General features: G+C 39.5%; 1 pseudogene; it reads left to right on the top strand.

Moving 5' to 3' along the window:
- The first annotated feature begins 2,141 nt into the window (after positions 1–2,141).
- On the top strand, positions 2,142–7,284 carry LOC104537753 (annotated as a pseudogene).
- Positions 7,285–9,897: the final 2,613 nt, after the last annotated feature.

The following is a 9,897-nucleotide window of genomic DNA, read 5'->3' as shown; positions in this document are numbered from 1 at the left end:
TGCTGTGTGATTAATGCAACCCATTTACTCCGTGTAGTATCAGTGGCATGGTGCGTAGAAGGAAAGTTACCCTTGAACATCCAGCCTAGCACTGGTAATCGAGGTGCTATTTTTGGTGCTTCAGTGCCAATCTGTTCCATTTTTCAGTGGGCAGTTCCCTAGACAGCGTAGATGGGCTTTGGCTCCCTAGGACCAGAATTCTTTACTGAATGTATTCAGGAGGGGCTTGTATAAGTCTGGTTTTTGTTACCTAAAGTACTCTTAAAATTGTTATGTGAAACAGGTTAAAACAGAAAACGAGTATTGCCAGAATTCAGGCAATCCTGCAAGAAATTGTCCTTTCCCCAAATGGAAAAGGATAACAAATAGAGAATGTAAGGCTTGGGTTTAGGTAGGGTTTTTTTGTTTGGTTGGGGAGAGTTTGTCTCTTCATATAGATGCTTCTTCCTTGGTATCAAATAATAAAGTTAGAGGGAACATTTGGTGCTAAGTGAAGTTGGGTTGATGGGTGAATCCTGAAGACTTTGTTCAGTTGCCACTCAGTCTCTTCCCTACTAACAATTGCAGGATTCGGCAAATAGTTGTTGTGCATACACAGTATTTGTCAGGGGTTTCAGAGAATAAAATATGAAAATAATTGAATACTCTGTCTTAAAGTTAGAGCACTGTTTACAAATAGTTTGCTTCACAGCAGTTTTATCTGCATTCATTGAATGTGTGTGGTGATTTTACAGTATCACATGATGCAACAGTCAATTGAATATTTATTATTATTTTATACTTTTTCTGTCAACCATGAAAATGCTTGATATGTAACATTCAAACAGGAATAAAACAAAAAGAGTAAAAAGAGATCAAAGGCGTCATGAAACAAATACATTCTTCCTCCATTCCAGTTATAAACTATGTCAGCTGTAAGTTTGCAGCATGCACAGTAAGAAGCATCTCTGACTCAGAGAAGTAATGGGGAAGAGGTGACAGATCCTCCTGTACCCTGAGGGTGAGAAGAAGTCAGGCTCTCTGCCTCTCCCTGGGTCACAGAGGCTAAACTCACTTACATGTCTCAGGGCAAGAAGGGGTAAAGGTAAAGAAAAAATGCTGTACTGTTTTAAAGGTGATTGCTTGTGTATTTAGAATAAGGACTTCTTCATCTGTGCTATCAAACAGATAGAGTTAAATTGGTTAAATGGTATGTGGTGTGCTGTATGAAGTGTATGACTGTTATGTAAAGGTTTTAATGACTTTCTTCATCTGTCTGCTTAGGAACACCATGTGTCGGGTAAAATATTGAGAACAGTCAAGGTATTAAAGAAAGCTCATCTAAATAAAGGAGGATTAACATGACATTGCAGTTACTTAATCCTGCATTGTCCTGCCATGTGACTGCAGGGTTACTGAAACTCAATGTTTATTTTGCCTGGTGCACAAATTATGCTTTTCCTGTCATTTTACAGGATCAGTTGCTTTGTTAAACTCACCATGGTAAGGAAACAGAGGGGCAGCAAACTTTTTACAGCAAAGCTTCAAGGCACAATGACAAGCTCACAAACTGAAGAATGAATCAAAGGCAAACCCTATGTTCAGATCTTGGACTGGTACCAGAATCAATGAGAAGTACACTCTTAATGTCAGCTATTCAAAATGATGAATAGATTCATTCAGATTTATTCTGGATTTATTCAGAATAGTTAATCAGCTGTTTGTTTGACCTTTATCTATCAAGTTAGTTTTCAAAGCGGCAAGCTATTTGTGTCAAATATTTTGCATGTGTCAAATGTACTGCATAGACTGTGAGCAACTCGCCACTTTTGTGCACAAAGTTTACAGTTTTAATTGCAAAGTTTCTTTTACCTTGTAGATGAAGATCCTGACACACTAAATCTGTTAGTGAGAGACAGACGTAAACAGCTTCCAGTTTCCTCTCTGATTTTGAACAGAACTGAAATATGCATATATGCCAGATTTATTTTTTAAATAACTTCCAAATTAATCCTTGGACTTTTCAGTAAGCTGCTTTTGTTTGGGGCTAAGTTTGACACAGTGTCCACTATGTGCAGGATTGCATATTCATACAGAATTATTTAATTTAAACTCCTTATTGGTACATCTTGTTAAATGGGGACATGATTGCCCTACAAACTATGAATACAGGATATGTGAATGATGGAGGTCTTGAAAAACACCGCTATGCCAGATGGCATCATGAGAGTTGTGGAGAGGACAATGGGTGCCTGGAGGGCTATGGAGGACAGACAGCACAGGCTGACCCCACTTGAGAAACTAATGCAGGCTATGTCCCAGAATTACAAAGTGGTGAAAGAATTAACCCTGGGAAAGAGAATTGGCTCCTATTGAATCAAAGTAGAAATAGGGAGTTGGAATTTCTCGCTAGCGAAGCTTAGAATTCATTCCATAATTCAATTCATAAGGGGTGTGGTGAGTAGGTCGAGAGAGGTTCTCCTTCCCCTCTACTCTGCCCTGGTGAGACCGCATCTGGAATATTGTGTCCAGTTCTGGGCCCCTCATTGCAAGAAGGACAGGGAATTGCTGGAGAGAGCCCAGCACAGAGCCACAAAGATGCTGGAGGGAGTGGAGCATCTCCCTGAGGAGCGGCTGAGGGAGCTGGGTCTCTTTAGCTTGGATTAGAGGAGACTGAGGGGTGACCTCATTAATGTTTATAAATTTGTAAAGGGCGAGTGTCAGGAGGAAGGAGCCAGGCTCTTCTCTCTGATGTCCAATGACAGGGCAAGGGGCAATGGGAGCAAGCTGGAGCATACAAGGTTCCATGTGAACATGAGGAAAAACTTTTTCACTGTAAGGGTGACAGAGCACTGGACCAGGCTGCCCAGTGAGGTTGTGGAGTCTCCTTCTCTGGAGACATTCAAAACCAACCTGGACGCGTTCCTGTGTGACCTGGTCTAGGTGATCCTGCTCTGGCAGGGGGGTTGGACTGGATGATCTTTCGAGGTCCCTCCCAACTCCTGAGATTCTGTGATTCTGTGATTCTGGCAGCACTGTGTGGGTCACCTGCATTCTGAGCACCGTAGTTCTGTACATATACAAATGGACCTCTTTGCAAAGAAAGATGCTATCTGAACTTTAAGTATACATGTAGGTTGTACGTTCCTTTTATTTGTTGTTGTTATATGAATCTATAGACAGAGTCACAGATAAATGCTTAGGTTTGGATTAGTCTTTAAAGCAGTCAGAAACATTTTCTCTAGATGGCAGCTATTACAAAAAAATTAGTCTCTGCACTTTGGGGAGTTAACACATCTTGCCCCATCGCTCAAGCACCCCCATGGTTTGAAAAAAAAGCAACCAAAAAAACAAAAACCCAAACCCCAAAACAAACCAATGTTATGCCTCCCCTCCTACAACTTGTCCTGTCCATCTGCCATCTTCCCTGCCCCAGCTCATGGGCTGCAGGGCTATAGGTGTTAAACCCCTAGAGCAGCCTGGCTAGACATGCTCCTACCTGCAGCCAGAGATAGCAAGGTTTCCTTTGTTTCATAGCAAATTTTACTAGTATGGATAAGGCTTTTATTTGGTCACAGTAATTTTGGTGAGAAATGTTATGCCGGCTTTACTGACTCATTTGCAGAGGGTTCATTAACATAAAAAGCTGGGACGAGGGATATAGGTGTGGGCTGAGCAGGTGCAGGAAAACAAGCTTTGGTTCAGCCAAATTGGGGTAGAAGTTTGTGGTGAACTGTCAATTATTTTTCTTTTTATAAGTAGAGAATTTGATACCTCCATTAGTCTCCAAATACTAGGCTTAGGCCTAGCTCACTTGAACTGCACTGAGCTAAAAACGAAAGAGAAAGTGCAGACGTATTTTTACCAGTATTAGGCATTGAAAGTAGATGCTGTAACTGTGGCCATCAGATATGTGTTAGCTTGACAGCAGTGATTTTATTAGCTCTTGCAATACTCTATCAGCTTTTAGCTACAACAGTAATAAATAGCATGCTGGAGACAGAAAGGAACATGAGTGTTTATGAAAGTTTACAGGGCTTAGTAGCCTTATCAGTACTTATACTGATAAGAGGTGAAATTTTATTGAACTTCTATAACCAAGCATTGTTGTAAGTGAATAGTATTACCATTTTGTACCTATTGCATTAAGACCTGAAAAGAAAAATGCTTATCATGAGAAAGTAGCAATTAAGATTTTGGGCAAGACAAAGCTAAGAACAGAAGACTCAATGTTTGCTATCTCATGAAATATCCAGCATGGAAAAGCTGCACCACCCACATATCATCAGACCGTGTGAAGTGGTGGAGACACTCTCAAAACTGCACCTGGTGATGGAGTATGCAGGAGGTGGGGAGCTCTTCACTAAAATCAGTACAGAGGGGAAGCTGCTAGAAACAGCATGTAAAATAATCTTCTCCCAGGTTGTGCCTGCTGCAAAGCACATAAGTTGCTCTTCTTCCACAGGCATGCTGCCCCTCACTACTCTAGCAGATTTTGTGGATGTATCATTTGTTTTTTTACTAGTAGGTTTACTGTTACAAAGATTTCAGGCCCATGTTTCTGAAAAGCAAAACAGCTAGAGAAGAGCTACCTTAAAGGTATCCAAGAGAATTTTCACATCCACCTCAAGTTACTGTCTCTCACTACAGCTTTTGGGAGGAGACTGAACTGGGAACATCTGGTGAGTGGAACCAATCCTTTAGCAATAATGTTCTCCTGTCTGCTTTAAGTTGCTGTAGGCACCAATTAACAAAGCTTAATTTCTTTCATCCAGCTATTTTAAAAGATAGGATCAGTCACTCTTCCACTAGAAGAAAGTGTCCCAGAGAAGAGGCTTTTTGTTAAGTATTGCAAACATCCAGCTTGCTTATCAATGAATGTGGAAGACTAGCACTTAGGACTGTTAATTCTCAATCCTCGCTTTGAAACAAATCTGTCAAGTTAACATCCAGCAAGTCACTTCCCCTTGCCTAGTTTTCAGTATTGCAACTGGATTTAGGATGATGCTATTTATAAGATGCTTTGGGCTCTACAAAGGCAGAAAAGGGCAATTAACTACTTCCAGTATAATCTCCTCTGAACCTTGCATAGTAACTACAGATACTTAGAACAACAGCATAAAAACATAGGAAGACTCTTCTGCAAGTTTGAGAAGTAAAACTACTATTTGTTTGTTAGCTCAGGGTGCCCTCCAGTAGCTCATATTCTCATATGCCACGTAATAGTGTCAGGCTCTGAAAGCTTGAAAAGCTCTGAAAGTCAAAAGCAAGTGTGTTCTTAGGTCAGATGCCTAGAAACTACATTACAAACTGCTCATGGTATATGCAAACAGTATGAATTTTTTTAATGTATTTTGACAAAATGCTCAAATGTCTTGTAAGTGATGGATTAGCTTCAACACCTTTTCCATAGGACAGATATTTAAGAGCTACTGGGACTTACATTTAGAGATCACATCTATTTCTTAGCATTAAACCCAGACTATCAAGCTGGTCAACCTCTTCACTCATACACAGACTTCTGCAAACACATTTTATTTTTGCTAAGCCATCAAATCCAGGCTGCTTAAATCCCATATTATTGCTGTTAATTCACACAAGGACAGAAGATCCCTGCCTGTTATTAATGACAGATTAAAAATCTTAGGATGCTGAAGTGTTTCCTTATTGCCTCCAGATACACATATACCTTGTTACTACAAAGGGTAGGGCAGAGAGTGCTCAAACACATCCATTCCTCCTAGTTATTTCAAAGATGAAGTTAAACCCTTTACCTAATCAAGACAGATATATCTCTGTTAAGCAGAGCAAATTCAGTTTGAGTCCTTGACTACTGCCATTTTCAAGGAAAAAGACTTCAAGTTACATTAGATTTCTAAAACTTGAAGACACCACTTAACTTGGTGTCCTGCAAGGACATGAAATACCACAAGGCACAAGTCTGTGGTCCTTTTCTCCTGCCACCACCAGTTCTTCATAGGACATTAGATCACACAACAGAATTGTAGCAACTTACTTTCTTTATATATTATTACGTTCACTTCATGGTCTTGGTAAACTAAAAGCTTTCACTTTGTGAGTCCACAAGCTTACAATACATACAAAAATTGAATTAGTTAAAAATAAATTATTTTGTTACTTACATCAGTACAGAAATGTAGTAATTGCAAAAGCGAGTGCTCTGAACCCTGAAAAAATAAAATGCACAGATTTTGCACATGAAGGTATCCAGTCTCGTAGGATTAGCCATGATGCCATCACAAATTTGCTTAATGAAAATAGTTGATACTAGTTAACAAGAAACTACTATTCTTATAAAACCAGCATCCTCCTCATCTTCTCCATCTACTCTGTTGTTTTTTATCAGTAGAGAATTAAGTTAAATTTGTTTAAATACTTTAACTTCTCAATTTCATTGTAGTGCTTATTTCTGACTTTGTCCAAGGTAATTCCCTTTCTCCTGTGTGATAATTAATTGATTAAGGGTAGTCACTTGAGAACTTTCCCATGAACAAGCTAATACCAATTTTTCCTCTTGTTCTACAGCATGAGAATATAATTCACTGGGACTCGAAAGCAGAAAATCTATTCTACACCAGTAACACCTGTGTTATGGTGGGAGACTTTGGATTCAGTGCAGTGAGATGAAACTTTAAATACTTTCTATGGCTCTCCTCCTTATGCTGCTCCTGAACTCTTCCAAGATGAAAACTATGTTGGCATTTACATAGCTATCTGGGCACTGGGCATCATGTTATACTTTATGAGAAGAGGTATCATGCCATTTCAGGCAGATACAGGGGCCAAACTGAAAAAGTGCATTCTTGAAGGGACATACAGTTTGCCTCCCTGCCTCTCAAACTTGCCAGAAACTGATAAAAGGAGTTCTTCAGCCAGTACTAAACAAACAATACTCTGTCAAAATTATTATGAGCAGTGAATGGATGAAAGAGATACAGTACCCCAACCCTTTAGAGCTGTTTAAACTGGATTCAAAGTATTTATCAGAGGTCGGTACACTCTAAGAGGAAGAAACTGAAGTGAAAAATATTCTGGAAGATCTGGGAATCACAGAACACCACATTCAAATAACCAGGAAAGGGATGCACACAGCTCAATAACAGGGGTCTACAGAATTGTTTTGAATCAAGTATAGAAGGGCACTTGAATGTGTTCCTATAATGTCCCATCCAGACCCCAAAAAATAAGACTTGAGGAGAGGAATCCGTTCTTACAGTGGGATGAAGCACACATCCAAGCTGTGATCTATTCTGCAGGCTTTCTACTCTGCACATTTAACAAAGGGTTATGTTAACTTCTCAGAAGTTTTGATCTTACATTTTTGTAATTTTAAAATAAACTAAAAATGCCTCATGTCCTTTATATTTCTCAAGTCACACTGAAGCGCCTAAATGCAGAGCTCTCATACACTTATTTGCCCTTTGCTCCAGAAACTTGGTATAGTCAGTGCAAGAACTCAAGTAAAACAGGTAAGAGATCATTTGTAGATATAATCTTTAATAAAAGTCAAATAGTATTGCACTTAACATGTATGGGAGATTCTCAGTATGGGCATACAACAGCTAATTTCTTGAAAAGTTTTACCTTAGCTTGACACAACTTTACCACTGCAAACGAGGACAGTTTTTGCAGAGAACTAAATTTAAGCGGAAACCAGGCAATAAACTAAACAACTGCAAATTCTTCTCTAAAGCTTCTTCAGCAAATTAAATGCGATAAGATGCATATAGGAGCCTTTATTTTTTTAAATTTTGTTTAAAGAAACAGCAATGGTGCTGTTGGCCATTGTTCCAAATTTGTCACAATTCAGAAAGGCAAGTTAGGATATGCTCTTTTATCCCTGCATGTGTGGCTACAATTCCCAGTGCATAGCTGGTTGGGCTACCATCTACTAACCTAATGCCACCTTCCATTATTTGTACAATTCTGATAGTCTAGAACTGCTTGGACTCCCATTGTACTCCAAAAAAGAAAGATATAAGCATACTCCAAAGCTCATGTAGTTTTAAATTTTTGCTTTAGCACTAGGTATCACAGCAAGTTGAATATAATCAATAACAAAATCCACTTATATACCGAGCATTACAGGCTTGTACTAGCTTCTGCCATACTACTTCTGCCAGCACAAAGCTGATTTTGATACTCTTGACCACTGCAAGTAAGAAGTTATATAGCCTGACACTTCCAATTGTTCTGAGCATCACGAAGATGTAGATACTCCTACCTTCAGCTTAATTCAGGTATTTTATTCTTTAATTCTTAATATCATTAACTCCAAAACAAATGTTGGAAGAGTACAGTAGCTGTCCCTTCCCTGAACAGGCACAGTAGAAATGACTAAGCTAAGAGGAAGAGCCTATATTTTAGTTAAGGCAAGTAAACCAATACAAGGTTTAGAGAGGTACAGCTGGTGATTTCAAATTTAAGGGCAGGGATACCTTATCTACTATGGAGACTGGAGATGAACAGTTGACTTTAAAAGGATTAATTAATGTAAATGAGCAACAGAATTACTCTAAAAAGCCACTGTCATGGTTTCACTGGGATAGAATCAATTTTCTATTCAGGAAAGCTGCATTCTTGAGAAGACTACAGCACTCAAGTCAATGGGAACAAAGTTGAGAAGACACTTCGATATAGTTTTAAGCCAGCACTGGCTTAAGCACTGCTTTCATAAGGCAGTTATAAGAGATTAATTGTATTTCATAAGATAGGAATGAATTCCTCCACTATAAACAGCTTCCATCTGAAAACATTTAAGTTCTCTTGCAACACATTCCTGAAATAACAGTTTCCCACTAGCTTAAGCAACTTTTTCTTTCCACTTTTGTAATGGAATGATCAAGAAGGTCCACACAGTTTGTGAACTCACAACTTTGGGTTTTCACAGGGACAGTTTCCTCTTTTATTTCTGTTAAAGAAAAATACATCTTGAAAACCCAAGAAGTCAACATTACTTTAACAGGTTTCATTTATCTAAAACTATTTAATAAAAGATCAGCCTCACAGAAAGTGAGGTCCCTGTGGTTAATTTTTTGTGTCAATAGCTCACTTCTTGGCTTGTCCACTGCCAGCAATGGACTTAGTTCCATGGTATCCTGGTTTGAGCTAAATAGAACTAATTTTCTATTTAGTGATTTTACTTTTCAGCTCAGTCTCTTTTAAGTGACTGAACTTGCTGAAAACTGGCAGCATGTTTTCCCCAGACAGTGCTGCTAGAAGATATGCTCAAGGTCAGTTGTCTCATCATGGGTGCTGTGTCTGCGCCTACGGGGGGAGAAGCGGACCCAAAACTGACCAACTAGGTATTCCATCCCACATACGTCATACTCGGTATAAAAACCTAGAGACCACGAGGGTCTTGTGCCTTTGCCCTTTTCACCGTTCCTTCCATCTCGACCCTTCTGTCCATCTCGATCCTGCAGAGGCCAAGGCCTGAGCAGAATCCTGCTTGTTCGTCTCCCTCTGATCCTGATTTGCGTGTTCTGCATCCTGCTCCCACCTGCTGCTGAGTTTGGTCTGGGACTTTTCCAGTGCCCGGCTCTGCAGAGCCTCTGGTGACGTATTCGTCATTGGGGGGGGGAAGCTTGGAGGGGAGGATTTTTTATTGGTTTTGTATATATTTGTACATATTTGTATATATTTCATTATTTTCCTATTTACAATATTATCTGTAGTATTAGTATTATTGTTTCATTAAATCTGTTAGTTTATTTTCCAACCTGTAAAGTCTCTCTCCCTTATTCTCTTTTCTCTTCCCTTCTGGGGAGGGGAGAGGGGTTAATAGAAAGCATCTGTCCAGGGTTTAGTGGCCGGCCCAGCCCTAAACCACGACAGATTTATTGGCGCCCAACGTGGAGCAGACCGGATTTTATCAGTTTGCCTGAATAGTTTGAA

The sequence above is a fragment of the Mesitornis unicolor genome, unplaced genomic scaffold, assembly GCF_000695765.1.
Source record: "Mesitornis unicolor isolate BGI_N332 unplaced genomic scaffold, ASM69576v1 scaffold40053, whole genome shotgun sequence".
In the NCBI taxonomy this organism is placed as follows: Eukaryota; Metazoa; Chordata; class Aves; order Mesitornithiformes; family Mesitornithidae; genus Mesitornis; species Mesitornis unicolor.
This window is presented reverse-complemented; position numbering and strand designations above follow the sequence as displayed.